The 24,338-nt window shown below is 37.2% G+C and overlaps 2 protein-coding genes and 2 non-coding genes across 5 annotated transcripts in view; 1 reads left to right on the top strand and 3 right to left on the bottom strand.

Moving 5' to 3' along the window:
• The window catches only part of LOC129761275 (uncharacterized), a 543,642-nt gene that overhangs the window by 344,188 nt on the left and 175,116 nt on the right, over positions 1–24,338 (bottom strand). The gene's annotated exons all lie outside the window — the stretch shown is intronic.
• The window catches only part of LOC129761280 (uncharacterized), a 237,918-nt gene that overhangs the window by 59,836 nt on the left and 153,744 nt on the right, over positions 1–24,338 (top strand). The window lies entirely within an intron of this gene.
• On the bottom strand, positions 11,739–11,812 carry Trnai-aau (transfer RNA isoleucine (anticodon AAU)). Its single transcript has one exon. It is a non-coding gene; the product is annotated as a tRNA-Ile (tRNA).
• Trnar-ucg (transfer RNA arginine (anticodon UCG)) lies at positions 11,982–12,054 on the bottom strand. Its single transcript has one exon. It is a non-coding gene; the product is annotated as a tRNA-Arg (tRNA).

The raw sequence follows: 24,338 nt of genomic DNA, 5'->3' as shown, positions 1-24,338 counted from the left end.
AGTTTACATGGTCTCGGGACCAAGGGCGCTATATTTTTTTTATATTTTTTCTTAAAAGCTGAAAGCTATTCAAAAGTTGTTTTTTGTTCTTGAACTATGATTTTCCAAGATTTACCGATGATCGGAAAATCAATGTTCATTAGCTTAGACGGCTGCTAAGGGGTTCACTTCAAAAACAGCTTGTTCTAAATGTCAGAATGACTTGGAATTCAAAACCTTTATACCATATGACAAAGAACTGTGTGTTTTGTTCTTGAATTTTATGGAGATTGTCGTATGTAGTATTTGGCATTGTCGTACATTATGAACCAAAACTTTATAAACCAGTTGAGATACGTCTAATATTGAAAATTCCTAGAGGATGGTGTCCAAGACAAGATCGTAATTGAAATATTTGCTCATTACTTGGGATACTATTTCAGAATAAAACGAAGTTTCAACATTGATTTTTAGCCCCAAATTGGGTTGACGATTTGCGTAGTTTTCTCGCTTGGGATGCATTAAGATTCAAAGTCAACAAAAAAAAAAATCAACATAAACATGAGAAGTGCGACATACTCCGGTTTTCCTACATCCATGATGATAAATGTTCCCTGGTCGAAAAAAACGATTTTTTTATTTACCATTCTTGGAAGCTTATACCCTCAGAATAGTTGTCCTAAAATGATTTTTCGACATTTGATTTCGTTGGAACGTTATAGCCGAAAGTATGAGGTCACCTCAAGGGATATAGTATTGCTGTACGAATTTTTCAACGCGTTTTTCTCGACCATGTTTTTCCAGCTGGTGGTATCGATATCTCAGGTTCTACTCGACCGATTTGGCTGAAATTTTTTATCAGCATGTTAAAATCTAAAGCGTTACATAGCTGTTTTTCGATATCTATTTTTTTCGATTTTTCATGAGCTTCTAAACAGCGATTTTTCATGAAAAGTAACTTATTTTTAACAAAAAAAGACGGGTGGGTAATGTCGGGGACATAACCGGAGTGACGTAGGATTATACAAAGGGGACAGCTTTTGTTAAATATATATTTAAATATATTGTTTTATTTTCTTCTCCTACGTGAATACCTACCTATCTACCTGAAAAATGGATTAGTTTACTGTTTACTCTTTATGAATCTTGTTCGGTTAAACCTTCCTGTTTAGCTATTGCGTTTGCCACTCGCCACAGCTTTCACAGTTGGAAAATTTCTTCCCATCCAGCTTGTGACATGTTGTTCAGTAAATTACATTTAATCCGACGTGCCGGAGAAACACTTTGCCACTTACTGAAACTAATTGTTGCCTTGATGAGCGCCGAACCGAAGCTGCTCTGTTCTTGATGCGGGTTTTCTGATTGTCGTGAGCAGCTTTGCAAGCCAACTCGAGCACTCCGACGGCCGAAACTCTATAATCGCTGTTAGGTATACTGGTGCTCTGGCACCAGTCCATTCGGCCTAGTTACCCTTGCGGAGCAATCAGTGAATGCGACCAACAGGGAACTGGAGACCTGCACGGTTCGAGTGAGACTTTGCCTTTCCCTTAACTTGTCCTCCTTTGTTACGTCCACGATGCCGTACAACCACACGGGTTCACGGTTTGAAAGAAAATAAGATATTTTTTTGTGGTCCGCGTGTTTTATACTCTAGCGGTACACACTCACAGGATAGAGACAAATCGGCAGACTCAGCCAGAGGGGCGAGTCCAACGAGACGAACGAATGAGCGTTAAAAGGGAGCGATGGCAAAAAAATACATTCACTACGATTTGTTCGCTCGTTGGATTCACATGCAGGCTAAAAAGGGTCCTATTCAGGATCGCAAAATTATCTTCAATCTAAAGAGTTTATTGTTTTGTTATCACTCGATATCCTCATCTTGTTCGGCTAAACCTTCCTGTTTAGCGATTTGTTGTCACTCGCCACAGCTTTCACAGTTGGAAAATTTCTTCCCATCCAGCTTTGTGACATGTTGTACAGTAAATTACATTCAATGCGACGAACCGAAGCGCCACTCAGCGTCGCATTGGAGGCGATTTTAACCTGTAATTGAACATTTGCGATGACAGTGGTACAGTGTCGACTTTCAATGTGGGGTCATAATTTGGATCTCTATGTTTACAAAAATCTCCAACTAAATAAATCGCATTACATGTCCGTCCATTTAGCTAAATGTCGAACTAATTGTAAATTACTGTACTTTCAATCTGGAAACAATTTAAGAATTGGTGAAAATTGAATAATCAGGGAAGTCCCCAACTATCAATAAGCTCAGAACAACTGCCAAATTCACATACTCATCAGATCCTGGCAAACAAATTATGAAAAAATCAATTTGTGTTTTATTATTATTTTGGATAATGTTTTAGAAAGCATTGAACTATATTTCCTAAACTCTTTTTTGGAAGGTTTAATGGCCCTGAAAAGCGCCTTGTTTTATGGAATGGTTCTAATTTAGAAAACTTAGTACTCGTGGTTTTGATAAAAACCATTTCGAACGCCCTCGATGCCGCCTTGTTCTGGATTTGCCACCAAAGCAGTTTGTATAAAGAACAAACTTTTTTCTTCTGCTACCTGATGCCGTTTTGCGATTACGTTTGCCACTCGCCACTCGCTGCAACTACCTGTTGTCTTGATGTCCACCGAACCGAATGTGTTCTGTTCCGAATGCGGGTTTTCTTATCGTCGCGAGCAGCTTTGCCAGCTAACTCGATCACTTCAGCGGCCGAAACTATATAACGCCGGCTAGGTGGACTGGTGCACTGGTACTAACGCGCTCGACCTAGCTCCCCGAGCTGGGAACTCCAGATCAACACGGTTCGAGCGAGATTTTGCCTTTCCCTTCACTTTTCCTCCTTTACCATTTCCAGACATGGCTGCTTGGGTTGGTTTGTTGATGTGTTGTGATGCGAACCGATGTGGTGTACGGTTTGAATGAGAATGATCGTTACGGCAGCGGAGCGAGGATTTTTAAGCTGACTGGCTGGCTCGAGAATTACGCATGTGTGAGACTGCGACCAATGTTTCGTTCATTTTTTTTCTTTTTCCTTTCCAATCGTGCTTCATTCTATTTCACTGCTGCTCTGGTTGCCCGTTTTGGCCGGTACGATTTGAGGAGCACAAAATGGACCAATCACAAATGGGCACATAGTGCATTTTGAGAATGCTTGATATTTCACAATTATTCAATTATTTATCTCAAGAAAAATTAAATGTTATTCGTTATGATAGATGCGTAGATATATTTCCTATCAATTGATGCAAAAACCTTTGCGATATATTGAGAAATGCTCGAGTTATAAGCGTTCCAAATCTTGCATTTTTTCCTACTTGTTCAGTGCCTAGATTTCCATTTCACCCCCTATATCTTCCGGTTAGACGTAGTCCTACGTCAAAATGGCCGCCATTTTCAAAAACCCCTGTGTAACGCTTTAGGTATTGTCCTAAAGTTTCAAAATATTCATTGGAATTCGTTCTGGGACACCTCGTTGCTTCAGAATCGACACCACCAGCAAGGTACCGATTTTCAGACAGCATCTACGCATCCAGCTGTCAACAGCGTAATTAATCACTATTCGGGCGCTCATAAAATTGAAAATACATCTTCATACATATTTTAAACAATAACATTAACATCCGAAACTTCATTATTTTTAGACCTTCCAAACAGGGGTTCACCCTTAAATACTACGCTGGGTCATGAACAATAATGACGGTTGTCCGCAGCAAAGGCACTATCTAAATCGCTTCTTGTTCTTTTTTCACTTTGAGTAAAATGATGAACGATTCGTAATTATATTCGTAGAGGAGCCTGAACCAACATCCTAAATTGTAAAAGCCATAAAGTACTTCAAATATTATTTATTGACGACTTACATTGAATTGTAGGGCAATACTCATTTAAAAAAAAGGTCTACCAGTTGATGTGTAGTAATGCAATAATGTAATAATGAGTGTAATGAGTGTACCATTTTGTGGCTCTTAATCTCTTTACCTGCACATGGAGCTATTCAATTTGGATAGCGCATTTTGATGATCAGACCATAATTCAATCAAAATTCTCTATCTACCTTTGGAATTACAACTATACAACCAATTTATCAGTGTTGAGACATTTTCCCTTTAGAACTCTCTCGCTCTTTCTCTCTCTCGCTTTCTCTTTCTCTCTCTATCTCGCTTTCTCTTTCTCTCTCTCTCTTTCTCTCTCTCTCGCATTCTCTCTTTCTCTCTCGCTTTCTCGCATTCTCTCTTTCTCTCTCGCATTCTCTCTTTCTCTCTCGTTTTCTCTTTATCTCTCGTTCTCGCTTTCTCTTTATCTCTCGTTCTCGCTTTCTTATTCTCTCTTGCACGCTTTCTCTCTCGCTTTTTCTCTCTCTCTCTCAATATTTAACTATCTTAATAGGAGTACCGGTAAGTTTCTTGGTTTTTTTTTCAAAAATTAATGCTTTATTCAGCAAAAATGGTTATAAATTTAATATTTAAAGTATTGCCCATCGTTAGTCACAACATTCTCCCATCTTTCTGGCAATTCACGGGTCCCTTTGCGGAAATAATCGCCCGGTTTGTCGGCTAACCACGAATCGATCCAATTTTTGACTTCATCAATTGGAGAAGTGCTGGTAAATCAGGACATGTCGCATCGATCGAAAAAGGTAGTAATCGGACGGATCAATGTCTAGAGGTGGGTGGGATATGACCTCTCATTTCAGCGTTTCCAAGTATGTTTTGACCGGTTTCGCGACATGCGGCCGAGCATTGTCGTGCTGCAGAATAACTTTATCGTGTCTTTGCTCGTATTGTGGCCGTTTTTCCTTAAGTGCACGGCTCAAACGCATCAATTGACGTCGGTAGAGGTCCCCCGTAATGGTTTCATTCAGTTTTAGCAGCTCATAATACACCCTACCCAGCTGGTCCAACCAAATAGACAGCATAACCTTCTGGCCGTGAATATTCCGTATGGCAGTTGATGTTGACGCATAACCGGGGTATCCATACGTTGCTTGACGTTTAGGATGTCGTAATGGACCCACTTTTCATCGCCAGTAACGATCCGATGCAAAAAAAACCTTTTTTTTATGCCGTTGGAGCAGTTGTTCGCACGTGAAAAAACGGCGTTTGACGTCCTATCTTTCGGATCATTCCCATTGATTTTAAACGATCGGAAATGGTTTGCTGAGCTACCACAAGTGTATCTGCAAGTTTTTGATGCATTTGTGACGAATCTTGAGCGAGTAAAGCCTCCAATTCTTCGTCATTAAACTTTTTTGGCGGTCCGGAACGTTCTTCGTCTTTCATGTCAAAATTACCACCGATGACTTTCCGCAGCTTTTTTCTTCATATTGAAGTAATCGAGTAACACTCCCCGCAAAAAACACTCTCTGTTGTTTACGCTTCAATTTTTTGACATATACTGAAGAAGACGCGCAATGACAGTAGCTTTCCAACGAATGTCTGGAAATTTCATTCACTGGAATAATAATCAAGTTACGCCATCTGCTGTAAAACCGAAGAAACTTACCGGTATACCTAATATATTTTAGAAGGTTTTAAACTTCTTTCGCATCTGAACATTAACTCTAGTCCTTAGGAAAACTAGTATGTTGCTCATTGGTTGGACTAGAGTAAACAGATTAAACAACATTATTGTATGAAACTTTTGAACTTCACAGTTAGTCTAAAAAAAGTCTCCATCATTACATTTAAAAATGCAATCCAAGCTTTTTGTAATTAAATATAAATTGCTAATGAAACCGCAATGTCATCTACTACAATTTCTGCCTAAAGTTGAAGCTCACGTTGTCAACCATTTTTTTCTCCTTTGTGTTTTCACATTAAGTGTCAAAGTTAATGCAGTGTTTTGCAAGCTTGTACATCATGAAAATTTAAAATAAAAATGTAATTTATCAATTATACAGGGGTGTCCGTCTTTCCCGACTTTCCCCTACATGTTTCGATTTGTGCGCGACCGATTTGCGCGACAGCAGAGCAACAACTGGCAGTTTGCACTATTTACAGCGCGCGCTTCTTATTATCTCTAATGATGCACGATGCAAGGCGACGACTGGATTTTAGTTTTATCACGTAATAGGTGTGTCGAAACATTTTCAAACATTATCGCTGCGATTTATCATGAACTTAGATCGCGTTCGAAATCTTTAATTTTTCCGCCACATGTTCATTTTTTAGATTTTTATTTCACATCTGTGTCTTCCTGCTAAGCGTACTCTTTCGTTCAAATCTGTTACTGAGAGATCTATCAATTTTTACATTTTTACAATTTTACATTGCAGTCTTTAAAATGCATTTTCAGTGTGAGACTTAAATTAGAAAAAAACTAAACTAAACTAAACTTAAGACTAAAATAATTATAGTACCATAAAAATACACCCATATTCCCACAAGCAGTTGTGAAAATTCATGGGCATGTCAGGTACCAAACAGTTAAATTGCGAGCCTGTCTTTTTCAGTGCTGATCACCAGCAGTATACTCACGAGTAAACACCCACTTTATTGCTATTTGCCATGTTTACGAGTTTGTTTATTTGAACAGTTAGAACTGATTTGACTCACAATGAAGGAACAACGAATTGCGTTACTTTTTCAATTTTCAGATTTTCATTTTACCCCCCAAACTTCCTCTTGATCGTAATCCTACATCAACCCATTTGCGGCCAAGCTGTGGAAATATGTTTTTGACATTGGTGTTATTTAGATTATTGGCGCTAAAGAAACCCCAACGTTCGAAATTTTAAATGACTATTCGAAAAAATGAACATTGGTCAGAACCTACAGTTTCATTACTGTACGAGATTATATATATATATATATATATATATATATATATATATATATATATATATATATATATATATTTATATATATATATATATATATATATATATATATATATATATATGTATATATATATGTATATATATAGTTTCCAATTGATGCAAAAACATTACTATATTGTTGCTTTCGAAAGACATGAAAAATTATTAAAAAGTATAATAAAAAAAATGGGTTTGTTATAACTATGATATAACCGCAAGGTTGACGTGGAACTACCTTAGCTTAGCAATCATTCGTTTGTATTGATTGAGTTTTTGATTGAATGAAACAATTTCCGAATTCAACTGAATTCAATTTAATTGCTGTGTGGGTAAAAGGCAAAATAAATGCCATGTAAGGTCAATTCATACATTGTGATAGATTATGTTCTCCGTTACAAGTAAATTTAATGACAGTCCTTTTACGTTTGGTATGATTTCTAGGACAAAATATATGAACGGAAGAATTTCGCATTTCGCATTTATTTGCGAAGGCGATTTCCCCAGACACCTTGCCAATTTCCACACGCTCCATGGATTTGAAGTCTGTGTTAGGGAAACTCATTTCAAACGGAACAAAAATACCCCCGCCTTGTATGTATTTGCAAAGCCAATTTCCCACAGGCACCTTAAATTTGAAATCTCTGTTGGGAACACATTTCGGTGGGAACAAAAGCTCTCCCTACTTTCATGTATTTGCAATTCCGATTTCTACAACGCTGCTCGGGTTTGAAGTCTGTGCTAGGGAACATATATCGGTGAGAACAAAAGTCCCCCTACTTCCATGTATTTTCAATGCCGATTTTCCCAAGGTTGCTTTGTTTTGATGGCTGTGCTGGGGAAACCGTAAATCGGGCCAATCAAAACGAGACAGTTAGTTTAGATAACGCTTAACATTTTACAATTATTAAATTGTTTATCTAATGAAAAATAACATTTTATTAATTGCCATAGATGCGTAGAAATATTCCCTATCGATTGATGCAAACATCATTCCGATCCAGTAAGAAATGTTTGAGTTATAAGCATTCGAAATCTTGCATTTTTTCCCGCATGTTCTGTGTTTAGGTTTTCACTTTACCCCCTATATATTCCGGTTAGATGTAGTCGCACGTCAAAACATAAAAAAAGTGTCGCTCTTTTCAGAGGGCAGGTTACTTTAATTTTGGACAAATTGAGTATGCAAACATTATTGAAAAGTATACCCAAATTTTGAAAGAATTCTGTGAAGGTGCTGCCAACTTCGAGACGAGTTGGTGCAAGATCCGTTTTCAATAACTTTGTTTTTCCCCCTCGCCTGCTGGAAGGCGTTATTCAATTTTGATTCTTTCGATAATAGTTGTTCTTTCGAAATATTGGGTTGCCCGAAAGATAATTGCCGATGTTTTCATTACAAATGAAATACTGTTTTTGTGTACACAGAATTAACGCATAGAGATGGGATGTACATCATTGTAATGCTTAAACTCTCAAGTTTTGGAATATTTTAGATCAAATTTTGATTTTGGTGTGTGTGTGTGTAAGGATCGCATCGCAAATCGAAAGGCAGATTTTTGGCACTTTTTCAAAATTGATGCAAAAGATTTGAATATTTTTTTTGTCAATGTAACAAACTAGAGATGGACGAGAGCTCAAGAGTCGCTGATTTGGGCTGGTACGTCAGAAAGAGCGTACGATCCACGGTTCTTTAAAAATGAGTCGTGGCTCTCAAATGAACGGCTCTTATATGTACGGCTCTCGAATGAACCACGGTTCAAAAAAGACCCATGGTTCTTTTATGAGCCGTGGCTCTTTTTGAACCGCGGTTCAAAAAAGAACTACGGTTCATAAAAAACCGTGTTTCTTTTAAGAACCGGATTATTGAGAAAGAACCGTGAATCATACGCTCGTTCTGATGAACCGTGTCTTGCGGCAGTGCGGAAGAAATATATGTTTCCCATGCTGCTTTTTTAGCAGTTTCATTTAACTGTTTGTATGTATATTTTGGCGGATTAAATATTTTCTCGAAACCCCATAAATATGGATATCTAATGAAAGGACTTGACTAGTAGGACACTGTTATTTATGTGAAATGGAAATTCAAGATGGCGGCAGTTATAAAGACTACTAATTTAGTCAAAACTCCATCAATATGGGTATCAAATGAAAGGGCTTGCCTAGTAGATCACAGTTATTTATGAAAAAAGTAAATCCGAAATGGCCGCCACCCCAAAATGACGAAACATGTATTTTTTTTCAAAACCCCCTCAATATGGATATCTAATAAAAGTACTTGACTAGTAGGACACAGTTTTTTTAAGTAAAATAGAAATCCAAGATGGCGGACGTTGTAAAATGACAGACTACATATTTTGCCAAAACCTCATCAATATGGGTGTCAAATGAAAGGACTTGACTAGTAGAACATAGTTATTCATGAAAAATGTAAATCCAAAATGGCGACCGATACGAAATGGTGGACTACATTTCTTCTGAAACCCCCATCATATGGGTATCAGATGAACGAGCTTGACTAGTAAATCACAGTTATTTATGATAAATCCAAACGGCATATGGGTATCGAATGAAATGACTTGACTAATATAACATAGTTAATCATGAAAACATTCCATTCGAAATATTTTAAAACGGATTGGGATATAAAACGGGGAGAAACCTGTGTCGTAGTCGAAAACTGCTATATTTTCCCGACTGATAATTCGACATGATCAACATTATATGGATCAAGTAAAATCAGTTCTAGTGATTAAAAAAAGCTCTGTATGAATTGATTTCGGAGCTGGTAAAGCGATCTACAAATCTTGCGTCAGACGAATTAGTAGCCTAACAAATACTGCTAGATCCTCGCTTCAAGCAGCAAGGTTTTGAGGATAACAGAAAGTACAACTATGCACACCATTCGTTGATAAGGATGCTAAAAATGACATCCATAGAACATACACCTATGAAACTACCACAAATCGTTGGTGATGAAGCGCTGGTTGGTTGGCAATCTTCGATCCTCACATGATCCAAAAGCTTCTGCAACATCTATTGTAGATAAACATTTAGCGGAACCATATTTGCTGAGACTAAGCGACCCTTCGTTTTGGTGGAATCTATCTCTCCGCGGCTCTCTTTTTTTTTTGAAAATATTATGTATTCCGGCGACTTCAGTACCACGTGAGCGAGTTTTTCCGAAAGCAAGAATAGTTTGCAGTGAAAGATGTAGTAGACATTCATCAAATAACATTGAAAAGATAATGTTTATAAATAAAAAAAATAAAGAAGATCATTGTGATGGAAATATATCAGAGAAAACCTTCAGTAAAGTAATATTTTTACTTTTCTCTGCACTGTTTATAGTTTTAAACCTTATTTTTTTACGTGTTTCCATTCTTTACATATCCGAATAAACCAGTTCTTGAAAAGAGCCGTCGAGCCGCTCAAATGAGCCGGCTCTTTTCATTGAGCGCACGGCTCTGACCCGCTCACTGAAATGAACCGTTTTGCCCATCTCCATAACAAACTATTCTTCACATAATTTATTGGATTTTTCGAAACTGCCTTTCTGTAGTGGTTTTGGTATCATAAATTATAAAATGAATAGATCATGAAATCGACTCAAAAAGGAGCAGTTTTTTCGGCGCGAGACTTGTGCAAAGTCCAAAATATGCAAGAAACTAGTTACTAACGGTTGCGAATATTCTGATTCATAGATGAATAATAAAAACAGATGAATGATAAAAACAGTGTGCAAGTCGTTTTTTGGTAGATACTATTTTCATGAACTTCCTGAATGTTTATCAATAAAAAAAAATACGACAAAACCTTATAAACAGTTGTATGTTTAAGATGTATATTCCCTCCTTGTTGCTGATTATTGAATGATCCATGAATAGCAGCTGATTCTGCAAATAGTTTTAATTCAATCCTAAAAATTAATGAATCATAGCTATCTCCATTGAGCCAAAACTCGGTCACCGAAAACACAAACGTCATCCACGTTGCTATTCTCGATTATGTCGGTCAATTCTTCAACCCAAAAGAACGGTTAGGAATTTGCGAGCTATATATCTCTCCTTTCGAGATACATAATACCGCTCAAAACACTTTCCAACGGGCGTCGATCCGCTGTGGAAGTAATCTTTTCAATGATGAATTTGATTTTTTTGACACTTGTATTCATCTCCACACTCTTTCTTCTTCGCTCGCGAGATTTGTTTTGGTTTGGCTCCTTTCTGCGCGAGATGAAAGCACCGTTAGTTCGCGAGAGAGAGCGTAAGTATGCGTTTTGATCGCAACTCATTAACCCGCTTTTTCTTCTTGGTCATATTTTGGCACAACACCTCTGGAATCAACCTTCACAGAAAAGGCGGAGGCCAAAAATAATGTAGTACCTAATTGGAGCGGAGATTGGGGAACAGGTTTTTCTTCCGGTTTTCTTCGGCGACTACTTGCGGTTTGGGTTTGACCTGTGGTTTAATTGTTTTCGCCAGGTGGCGACGCTTGAGAAAAACACATGAGGAACGGGAAGAAGGATATTGTTGAGAGAAGTACGGAATTTAATATTGATTTTTAAATTTTTATTTTAAAACTTTAAAATTTAAAATTTTAAAACTGAAAATAAAACCAATTCACCAATGCGAAGAAATCTGATAATGGAATATGAGAATATTACTTATAAACTCAAACAGGCTCATCCATCCATGTTTCGAAGCCTCGTCCTTCGCTGGTTGAAATCATGGCCGAAGCAGCTGTCCACTTAGGCAACATTCAATGGAGTGTTGAGGGCAGTCAAACCCCACTAATGGTACTGGGTCACGTTAGACTGCGGCTGCCTTTCGTCATGTCATCAGAATAACATTAGAAGCAATAAAAAAAAACATTTAAGGTAATTGTGTTGTCGGTATGTTCAGAACATCCCTCCAGATGCCAAAAATAAATTGGCTCCAGAGAGGATCGAACTCACGACCTTCGCGTTATTAGCACGACGCTCTAACCAACTGAGCTATGGAGCCACATGTTTAAGCATCACGGTAGCGAACATTTTTATGTGTAGATAATCATTTGTGTAAAATTTTGATGTTTATATTCAAAAAGTATATATTCTCAAACAGGATGTGTTTGGATAAATTTCTGTTCAATGTAAATAAAAAAAGAGACAACGGTGCGCAAAAAGACATCGATCGACCGTGACAGGACTCGAACCTGCAATCTTCGGATCCGAAGTCCGACGCCTTCTCCATTAGGCCACACGGCCGCCTGTGAAGGACACCAGCTAGAAAGCGAACGGGATTATTGTTAGACGAACGTGTGCTTCCTCTCCGTTAACTACACCGTTTGGCAATCCTAGTTTTGAGCAAACAGTTCAATGCAAACACGAGGGGATGGCAGTACGCGAATGAAAAATGAACGAAAATGGCAATAATTAGGAAGGATATGAAGAAGTAGTGCCTTTGAAGGGAATTACAACTCAATGAATTACTTTCGGTGCGGAGCGAGTGGCGTTTAGCGAGAAAGTGAAGTTATTAAAGTTAATTAAGTGAATGGTTTTTAGAATTGAATCAAATTGAGCTTTGTGTTAAATTAGATTCATAACTGTAGAATCGCTCATTTTTTCTGAGCTTCTAGAGATGCAAAACAGATCTGTTCTCTAATAATGAATTGAACTGCGATTAAATCAAAGTTGATCTTCCTTTAACATTATTTTTTTTTTCAATTAATTTATTTGTAAGGCTCAATCGCATGAGCTTTGCGGAGCCACTAATTCATGATTTGTTTATACAGAATTTCAACTAAAATCTATGTTAAGCAGGTTTCGACCGATTACTCAAGGTTAGAGGGGCAACAATTTTTGTGGGACGGGTCAGGTTAGGGATATGGATATGAGGTATCGTTGTCTCGACCGAGAGTTGCCGCAGGAATTCTTTTAACACTATTGATGCCAACTCTACTAGCCATTGGAAGCGACATCTCAGATTGCAGTAAAACGTTGTGGGTGTAAATGCATTGGTCATTTGAGCAACTTTGCATACCGTCGTTGGGGGTTGAGAATGGGTCAAAAAAAGAAGTTTTCGATTTTTTTTTATTGAATAACCATAGTAAATTAGAGTGGAACGCACTGTTGATTATGTAGATACAGGGAAACTTCGATATAACGTACCCTCGATATAACGTCACTCGATATAACGTACACATTATCAAAGTTCAAAAAAAAAATTTTATCCATATTTTTTTCTGAAAGAACAATAAATTATCTGTATTTTGATACTACAGCTTGTGTTGCAACTTTAACCAATCCCGAAATACAATGTTTTGTGATTCCAGGTTCTAAATGAAACAAGTTTCAATCAACAGAACGTAGGGAAACATCATGAAAAAAGTTGGCTTCGTCTTCCAATTGAATTTATTCATGAACCTTATTCAAACAGTAACACAATAAAGTAATATGAGCAACGTTTCAGAGTTCTTTATTATGCTTCGATATAACGTACAATTCGATACAACGTACAATTTTGAAAGTAAAATGTACGTTATATCGAAGTTACCCTGTATGTTCTTTAATAATGAACTGAACTGCGATTAAATAAAAGTTGACCAAAATTCACCCCTCAGAAGGGGGTCAAATGTAATGTACAGTGTCGGACAAAACATGAAGCAAAAAAAAATCCAATCCAGTGCTTCAATCCATCATTCATTTTTTTTTATCCCATTTATTTATTTAAGGCTCATTAGCATTTTAGCTGTAACAGTGCCGAATTTTAATCGTGTACATGTCACATGGTTATCATACCTATAATTAGCACATTACACAGTTGCCATTCGCCAGTATTCTTTCTATACCATTACATATGGTACATTCACACAGTAGCCATTTAGGCGTAAGAGTATTCTTTCTGTTCTTCCATTATCCACCAGTTGGACCACCGGACAGCGGAGACAGTTGATTGATCATTGTTGAGTTATTTATAGAACAGTAGCCCGATGTTTCTGGCAGAGCAGAGCAGTTGTATGGATGAATCGATCTTATTTCGACCGTGGATCGATCTCCATCGCTGATGATTGTTGCGTGGACGTAGTTATTCTGTAACAACACAAAGATGGTCAATGAGGGCCCTGAGTTTTGAACTCACGATCGATCGGTTACTAAGCGAACGCGCAACCAATGTGGCTACGGAGACCAGCAAATAATCATTCATTTGTATTGTTCGAAAAAAAATTATAACATCTGTAGTTAAAACAATAGTCATTCATTAAAAAAATGCGTTGTAAGCATACTTAACAACTAAAATGACGCGTCAAAAATTAAGACCGGTGGTAAAACAAAATAATAACAAGAAAATTCATACCGTGAAAAGCTTTTAGGGTTAGTAGGGGAAAGCCCGGAAAGACGGACATCCATGTATAATTAATAAATTACATTTTTATTTTAAATGTTAACGGTATACAAACTTGCAATTCAGTGTATCAATATCTTAGACACCTACTGTGTACACCTAGCTGGTTTTCTATTAAAATTGTAAACAAATACAAAAAAGTATTCTACATAGAGCAACTCGATGTAAGTTTTCGTCTGCAGAAAATAAGGTTCTCATTGTTATCGAATAATTTTTTGGGGTGTTTTTCGTTACATGAATGTTTTACCGTCACTTTTCTTTAGGTTTATCTTATCAGCGATGAAGTTTTCTAATTTTTACTCCAAAAATATTGACGAAAATACAATACTAATCAATGCGGGTAAGACTCCACCGACAAACTACGTTTGCAATTGCATCCAGGAATCATGGACGAATCAGCAGAGTGGTTTATAAAACGTAATCCGAATTTGTCCATCCGAATGCCGGAAGCTATTTTAGACATGACAAAATGAGGCAAATTACAAGCCATTTTGGGTGATTTTAGTCTAGCTTTTGACATAGGACTACGTCTTTCATTAAGGGTGCCAGATTAGAAAACAGGTCACGTTTTTATGAAATAAAGTTACGGTAATAACTATTTGTGCTGCGAACGGATTTTAACGATTTGCATACTAATCGAATCGGAAATTTTCTAAGATTTGTTTGATATGCTATACATTACAATCTTATAGTCTGTATATGGTTGAAATTGATGAAAATTGGAAGCATTCCCATTTCCCCATACATTTGTTCTGTCCATTTGTGTGCCTTCAATAACGAGCAACTTATGCAGCCGCTAGAATAGAAACAACGAAGTGAGATAGCGAAAAGAGAATATTTGCGAAGTAAACTCCACCCTTGCATAGTAAGTAAGCTTTCGCTTGCGTATAAATATTACATCTTCTCTGAGGAAAATTCTCAGAATCTTTCTGTGTCCGAAACAACAAAGGTCGCTTAATCTGCTCGTTTGTCTGTCTGTCTGTCGGGTTGTCTGTTTTGAGATATAACAGTTTTTTAATATTAAATTCAATTTTTCAATAAGATTTTTTAACAGTACATTTAAAATAATATTTTCCCTAAATAGTTTATTATTTTCCAACAACTTTGTCAAACATCATATTTTAATCGGACATCTGGATTTTGAGTTACGATTTTTTGAAAGAAAGCTTAATGATTATAAACATCCCCTTTTTTAAAATCAGTCTTAATTTCAATTGGTCATATGATAATGAAATATGTGATTTTATATAGTTTTCATCATAAGTACCAAGTTTCAACAAAATCGAAGGGTCGCGTCAAAATTTATTGTTTTCGGCTGAATTAGCGTGGAATTGCTCTTCTTTATATTTTATGTGGATAGAATGATATGCGCGGTGGATAGCTACGTTTGCTCTCGCAGTAGTATTGATGCAGTCAAATTGTGTCCCGCTATTACTAATCGCTTCCCTTGATCGGCACAATTTGAGGAACACGAATTGGGCCAATCATAACGTAATATTGTATCCCGTTTAGATAACACTTTTTTTTTTAATTATTAATTTTTTCATTTAAAAAAACAATCTTTTTTGTGCTATTATATTCCTAATCAATTGATGCATACATTTTTGTGATCTATGACACACCTTTATTTATGTTGTTATTATAATTAATCCATAATATCAAAAATCCAATTTGGCTGACGCAAAAATATGAGTTGAAATAATGTTGTTTGAGATATGTGTTTCAATTTCGGTTGCGCGTCGCAGTCATATGACATCTGACCCGTAGTTAACAAGGTCAATCTCTATACGCCCAGCGAAATTAAATTATTTTTTTTTCAAAGTGGGTTTTTAAGTGGGAGCATTCGCTATAACTTCGTTTGTTTGATACAGAAAATATGATAGAATGAAGACAGCCCTAAATCGGACAATTCCTTTCTCGAATTTTGCTATTATCAACACATTTGGCGATCCATTTTTATTTATATAGATAGAAGACGATATAGGAGTGCGTTCTATCACATTAAAATCCATTTCCACTTTCAAACGAAGACCAATTTCGTTACCGCAAACATCAAATGAACTAACAACAATCAATCAGTCAATATGTAATTGTAAAACACTTGCGAATTGAATTTTTCGAATTTTCCCATTTTCCTTCAGAGTTTTCCGAAAATTTTCAATTGTCATGTTTGGTTAAAATATGTGTATTATTTTTATGGGACCCCCTTTCCTTTCCAGAGGAGGAAGAGGTGTCATACCATCATAGAAATATTTCTCGTACCCAAAAACCCTCACATCCCAAATTTGGCTCCATTTGCTTGATTAGTTCTCGAGTTATGCAGAAGTTTGTGTTTCATTTGTATGGCAGCTCTCATGCCCTTAGAGATGGGGTAGTTGTGTCGAACCACCATAGAGTTCCACCATAGAGTAGTTCTCGAATAATGCAGAAATTTGTGTTTCATTTGTATGGGAGCCCCTCTATAAAGAGGGGGGAAGAGTGTCGAACTACCATAGAAACGTTTATCGATCCCTGAAATCTCTATATGCTAAGTTTGATTCCATTTGTTTGATTAGTTCTCGAGTAGTTCAGCACCCTTCCTCCCTCTTTAGAGAGGGGAAAAGAGTGTCAAACCACCATAAAAACATTTATTGCTCCCTAAAGCCTCCATATGTCAAATTTGGTTGGATTTGCTTGATTAGTTCTTGAATTATGCAGAAATGTATGCTTCATTTGTATGGCAGTCCCCCCTTAGGTGGGAGGTGGGAGGAGTGTTAAACGTCGATAGAAATTTTATTAGGAAGGTTGTGGTTAAATCATATCTCGCTCGATTCATGGATAAACGAAAGAAAAAGGCGACCGATCGATTAAAATTTCTGAAGGGAGGATTATATTAAGGGGGTATTCTAGTGTAGAGAAACAAATTTCGGGCGCTTTCTCGAGCTCCGCAAAAATAAAACGAAGAATATTTGTACCATCCATTATATCACTATTTGTTTATCTATTTTTTAACAATAAAACAAAAATTGAACGGAGAAAAAATGTGCATAACTAGAACAGTTACGAGCTGACGAAGTGACGGGGTTCAAAAAAAAAAAGTTGTGCCATGGCGTACACGATTCCAGCCCTTCTGGTTATCTGAAACAAAAAATCGAACAGATTCTGAATCAGTGAAGAGGCCGCTATCGCATGAATCTCGGACAAGTCAAAAACTTGTTTTTTGACAAAATGGCGGCCGTTTGAAAAACAAAATGCAGTTTAAAACGTTTCTTCTTACGTTACTCGTTTTTTTAAATAGTAAAATTTAAAAAATATCGTTTTTTAGAGGTTCATGCGATAGAGAGATGCCTGCAGATTGTATCCATATAAATTCGACGTGAATCGGTTCAGTAGAACTTGAGATATCGTGTACGCCAGTTTGAAAAAAACTAGTTTCGAGAAAAATGCGCTTGAAGTTCATTGTTATGGCCGTACTAGGTTAGATATCGCATCACCAAAAAGGGCTCTAACTCGGTAAGTAATATGATTTTCGATAAGTCCTTTCTAGAGTATATACTTGAGTGCAGAAACAGAAACAGTACAGAAACAGAAACATGAAGGATTTTTTTTTATTTTTTTAAATTTCTAGAATAGAATACTCCCTTAATAAGATTTTTTTATGTACATTTATGATCATCGGTTTACAAGAAAATCAGAGAATGTTGTGTTTTTCGTGTTAATGTTGGAATATCTATCTAAGTTTACTTCAACAGTTAACTATTGCAAATAGAAAGAATTAATAATTGATGGTTCAGGATTCTTTCTACCGTTACAAATCTTAAAACCCGTATAAAGTTCAGTTTAGTTCAAATAACGAATGGTTCATCTAGATCCAGAACCCTTCTGTTTAGAGTATTGAATAAGTTGAATTTAGAGATTTCTGAACAGCAAAAAAAAACTCAATTCCTCAAAGTCCTACGTCAACTTTCCGTCTGTACCTTCAGGTTCAGACCCTTCTACTTTTTTCAAGAATTTATAACTATTGAGCTGCTGGGGCGATTTAGATCACCAACATATCAAATTAAAGCCAATTAGCTAATCTTTCTTATATTAAACATTACACTTGTAAAAATTTTGGATTCTGATTTTGTAATTATTGATTGTATTTGTTTTTTTATTGCTTTCATGGCTTCGGGCTAAGGAGCGCGGTTTTTTTTAATATTTTTTCTTGAAGCATAAACATCTCTTCTACATAATATATCCAAAAATCAAAGAGCTGAGATTTTTTGTTTTTGAGTTATGATTTTTCTATGTTAACCGATGTTCCGAAAAATCAATTTTTACCCCTTTTTCCACCAAAGAAATTTATAACTGTTGAACTGATTCAGATGATTGACATATCAAATTGAAGTCTATGAAAAAATTATACTATTAGAAAAAATGTGCCAGTTGCGAAAAAAATGAATTTTGTTTTGTAACTGTTTGTTGTATTTAGTTTTTATACTTTACTAGCTGACCCGGCAAACTTCGTCCCGCCTAAAATTTGTTTTTTGTTATTGTTATTTTGTTTGTAATATTTTCAAACATTCACGTTTTCTTACTAAGCGCAAGTTCATGAGTCCAATCGCAGCACTGTTCATAGAAACCATAGAAACGTTTCGTGCCCCCTTAAATTTTCACATGACAAATTTGGTTTCGTTTGCTTGATTTATTCTTGAGTAATGCAGAAATTTGTGTTTCATTTGTATGGCAAATTTTTTATCTAACACATTGGTAATACCAGAAACGGTCAAATGCGAAGCACTGAATATAAATTCATCCACACTCGGGTATCAAATGTCAACCATGGACATATTAAGTATCGCAATAATTAATTCGAGGGAAACTTTGATAACTTAAGCAGGCGAATTCGGTTGGTTACCGATCATTGTTTTTCGTGCATTTCATATTTAATATTAATGAGTAGCATAAACATCTCTTCTACATAATATATCCAAAAATCAAAGAGCTGAGATTTTTTGTTTTTGAGTTATGATTTTTCTATGTTAACCGATGTTCCGAAAAATCAATTTTTACCCCTTTTTCCACCAAAGAAATTTATAACTGTTGAACTGATTCAGATGATTGACATATCAAATTGAAGTCTATGAAAAAATTATACTATTAGAAAAAATGTGCCAGTTGCGAAAAAAATGAATTTTGTTTTGTAACTGTTTGTTGTATTTAGTTTTTATACTTTACTAGCTGACCCGGCAAACTTCGTCCCGCCTAAAATTTGTTTTTTGTTATTGTTATTTTGTTTGTAATATTTTCAAACATTCACGTTTTCTTACTAAGCGCAAGTTCATGAGTCCAATCGCAGCACTGTTCATAGAAACCATAGAAACGTTTCGTGCCCCCTTAAATTTTCACATGACAAATTTGGTTTCGTTTGCTTGATTTATTCTTGAGTAATGCAGAAATTTGTGTTTCATTTGTATGGCAAATTTTTTATCTAACACATTGGTAATACCAGAAACGGTCAAATGCGAAGCACTGAATATAAATTCATCCACACTCGGGTATCAAATGTCAACCATGGACATATTAAGTATCGCAATAATTAATTCGAGGGAAACTTTGATAACTTAAGCAGGCGAATTCGGTTGGTTACCGATCATTGTTTTTCGTGCATTTCATATTTAATATTAATGAGTCCATTTGATAAATCGATGTTCGGCACGCAAAAATTAGCATTCCCATGATACTCACAAACAACGCATACCACAAAAGGCTGCGCAATAATTAATGTCTAGATAATCCCGCATTCATTTTTGCACCGGGAAAAAGACGTGCTTTGCGGATTGAGACCGATCGAGGTTCGAGGTTTGATTTATATGGCGCGTAATCCAATCTCATTTATCGTCGTCCCAAAGTTCAATTGACTTTCTAATAACCAATAATAGAACCTCTCTGCCTCTACCCCTGGGGGAATCCCTTCGTTCTTAAAGCAATTTCCCCAAACCACCACCTGCTGCTTCTGCTGCTGCTGCTGCTGCTGCTGCTGCTGCTGCTGCTGATGGGAATCAAATCATATCTTCCATCGGTAGTGGCATAGCCACACAGTTATTTAAACATTCCATCGCCTCGGCAATTGTCCCCCGCATTCGAAGAAATGGAGAGCAAAAAAAAAACCAGCAGCAGCCAAACAGAAAAGAGAGCAAACAAAAATAGCATCTTGGCAGCAGCAAATAGTCGGCGGGCCGGCGTCTGCTGTGGAATGTCACAACATGGATTTTCAATTCCCTGCTGTAATTTCGAATGCATGCAAACTCATGCATACAAATTTTAGTTTAATAAGTTTCTGATTCCATCCGTATCCCGGAAGGCGGCAAGAGGTACGGAAAGGTAAGGTGAGGTCGTCCTTCGGAATACATTCGCTTTTCGCCTTTTTACAGTTTGATTAATTTCATTTCGAAAAATCAAATATTTGAATAAAACATGGAAGTGTGCTTGCTGCTTTTCTGGCTCTGCCACTTGCATCAACGTTTTCCGTTTTAGTATTTTGTTCTGTGTCGCTACCTTCCGGATTTTTTTTTTGGTGCTGTGGAGATCCGGTCGCTCGCCAAGACTAATGACTAATGGAATGAAGTGCACACGGAAGCTCGGCAAAGTTTGGCGACGCGTTCGCCAGAGGTGTGGATAGATTGGCTTATTGAATTTATGCTGCTTTAGGGTAGGTACGGGGTTGTGCCCAACCGTGTGTTGTCGTTCATTAAAGGTACCTGATGGCGGATTCCCTGACGGAGATATGAATTTTGCTCACGTGCGATTGCTTTTATTAATTTTATTCCAATCTGCCGTTGCTGCTGCCGACGCCACCGCCGAAGAAGCAATGGTTGGTTGTGTGTCTGAATTCATTTGGGCAAAATGTGTTTCAGCTGTGTCGTAACGATTTCAGTAGAATCTGGAAACTCACAATTCTTTCAACATTTCAAATGACATACACTATGTAAAAAAATTATAGACACCCTCGTAATAGTATCAGCATTTTTGTTGAAAATATTGACACACTCCTATTATTCAATTTTTCTTTTAGCTGTTAATGATGTCCCTTTTGAGTAAAGCAAAATGAGCAGAATAAAAAAAAAATTCGTAGCAGTATTTATTTACAGGCGCAGCAAATAAACATGGCCATCCCTACATATGATGCCAAAAAATTATGCAAAATTATGCATGCAATTATGCACAAATGACATTAGATGGTAGAGCTTTGTTTTGATTTGTAAACATCCAACGATAAACAAGTTGAAAGTGGAAGTCTAGATCATTTTCTGTGATTTGGTGGGGAAAAGACGCGAAGTTCCTTTGAATATCAAGCAATTGATAATTTCTCACCATGAATCTGGAAATGGTTACCGAACAATGAGTCAAATGGTCAATTTGTGCAAAAATACAATTGCGTCATCCAAAAGTATAAACGATTGGGTACAATTGCTCGCCAGAAGGGACAAGGACGAAAACGTAAAACAACACCTAATATTGACAGATTCATCAAACGAAGGATTCAGGAAAATCGGCGACTATCTGCTCTAAAATAGGCAGCTGAGCTTCAAACCTTCTACAATGTTTCAGTACACCCTCAAACTGTCCCGAACAGAATAAAGGAGTTGGGTTTTGGAGGGCATGTAGCTGTAAAAAAAGCCATGGTTGTCGAAGAAAAACATAAAACTTCGCTTGAAATGGGCTGAAGAACATGCAACTTGGACAATTGATGACTGGAAGCATGTGTTGTAGAGGTGGGCGATCCGCTCGCGAACTGATCTAAAGAGCTGGTTCTTTAAAGTGAGTGAGCGAACTACCACTCTTTTATAAAGAGCGGTAACTCACCGCTCACTTCAGGAAAAAAAACTGATACATGAATTTGTTGATTAGGCTGAGCGCGAGCGAGAGCTATGTAAAAGATCTTAGCATTACCGCGCGCCAGCCAAGCCACGCGAGTAGTGATCCCCGATAATCGTTCGATTAATCGATTAATCGAATACTTCCTACAGAAATCGATTATAAATCGAACGAATACTGCGCAACCAATAATCGAAGCGAACGAATAATTTACGTCGATTAATCGATACAAACCCAGAGAAAAAAAAAAAGTTATCTTTGACGCTCCCCTAAACTGGTAAATGAAGCCCAATGCCGTCAACGCGAATTGAGCTTTGTTTACAAGTTTAGGTAAGAGTAAGAGATAATACAGTAGAACCTCGATTTTCCGCGAGCGGATGATCCGCGACTACGAGTTCCTTAGTAAATCTATAAACCTTCCCGAAATTTGTCAGTGAGTGGTAGACTCATGCTCTTTTGTTTTGGTCATGGCTTTCACATTATCTGATCACTGATGTACACGACCATACAGATGGATAGTTCAATATTTTCTGTATTGATAAAACATGGTTTTCATGCTAAAAATATCTTTTTTCAATGCTTGCACCTCACGTTTAGCCCTTTATTGCGTTATCCGCGATTTTCGTTATACGCGGTGATCTAGCCCGACTATTCCGCGGATAATCGGGGTTCTACTGTAATTGATTTTCAGGCAGAATGAACACTTTTTTGATTCCAGAATGCTTTCTCGCAAATGAGAAAATCAGTCTAACAAATTATTTCTCTCAGTGTGACGATTAATCGATTAATCGATTATTTGAGGCGAATAATCGTATCGAATAACAAACTGATGAAAAGTATTCGATTAGCTGATGAACGATTCATTTCAAAAATCGGGGATCACTACACGCGAGCTACTGAACTAGAACCCCTGATCCCTGAATGGGAGCTGGGCGTTGGAAGTTGGCATACGAACGACCAAGATAGAGCTGATCGAGAGCGAGAGCGAAAGCGCTTGCAAGCGCATGTCACGTGCTGTTTGCTGTATGTATTCCATCCACTGATCTGAGTACTGACTACTGACCGTGGCAGCGAGCGAAAATTGAGCGAACGAGAGTTGTTCCTAGCGGTATTGAGAGCGGGACGGTTTGCCCACAAACACAAACAACCGAAATCATTGATTATTGCTCGGATTATGCTTTTATGTCAACAATGAAATTGCAAAATCATTCAATCTCCTAGTTTGGTGGTACGTATCCACGCTTGAGTTTGCTCTGCTGTTTTTTCCGTAAAATTAAATTGGATATTCCGTTTATCTGAATGGTAAGCTTAAATAGAAAAACGGACCACGATTCATTAGTAATCATCTTTATTCTTTTTTTTAGCCAAAATGTTACCGCAAGGAAGAACGCAGAGTGATATTTGGTACCATTTTTCCAAGGAAGACGGTAAAGGTTAATGCCGGTACTGCAAAGCCCGTGTCGCTATGTCTGCGGGATCTGTAAGCAACTTAAAGAGGCACCTTAAAACGAAGCACCCCATGATTCCTCTGAAAAGAGTAGATGGTGCATCGAAAGAGCAGACGGAACCACGTTCTGAACCCGCAGCAGAAGCTGTTGAAACTTCAGGTGATGTACAAACTCAACCTCTTCCCAGCAATCAAGACCGAAAATCTGCAACGACATCCGACACTAGTACCTCTGGGTCAAACTTTACGCGGTTCATCCCGCAGTCGTCGATGACACAATTCGTCGAGATCGTTAAACCGATATCACCTCACAAAAGCCGGCTTATTGACATCCAGCTATTAAAAATGATTTGTAAGGAATTCCATCCTTTTTCAATTGTTGAGGATGAGGAATTCAAGAAGTTTATACATCTTCTTAATCCGTCCTACACACTTCCAAGCAGCAAAACTTTGTCTAATGGGCTTATGCTTGCTACTTATAATGAGTTGGTAGCAAAAGTAAAATCAGAGGTGCTGGAAGCTCCGGCTGTCTGTGTAACTTGTGACGGTTGGACCAGCATGACCAACACTGGTTTTTATGCACTCACTGCACATTTTATTGATAAAAATGGTACGTTAAAATCATACCTGCTGGAGTGCTCAGAGTTCACGCCAAGGCATACCGGTGAGAATATAGCGAAGTGGGTGAGTGATGTGCTTCGTATGTTTGGGATTGAAAGTAAAACGATTGTAATTGTTACTGATAACGCTTCCAATATGAAGTCAGCAGCAAAAATATTGAACATGAGACAGCTGGGCTGCTTTGCACATTCCTTGAGCTTAGTTGTGCAGAGCACGATTAAAAACTCCATACAACAAGTT

This window comes from Toxorhynchites rutilus, chromosome 1 (genome assembly GCF_029784135.1).
Source record: "Toxorhynchites rutilus septentrionalis strain SRP chromosome 1, ASM2978413v1, whole genome shotgun sequence".
NCBI lineage: Eukaryota > Metazoa > Arthropoda > Insecta > Diptera > Culicidae > Toxorhynchites > Toxorhynchites rutilus.
Note: the sequence above shows the minus strand (reverse complement) of the source record. Positions and strands in the feature narration are given on the sequence as shown.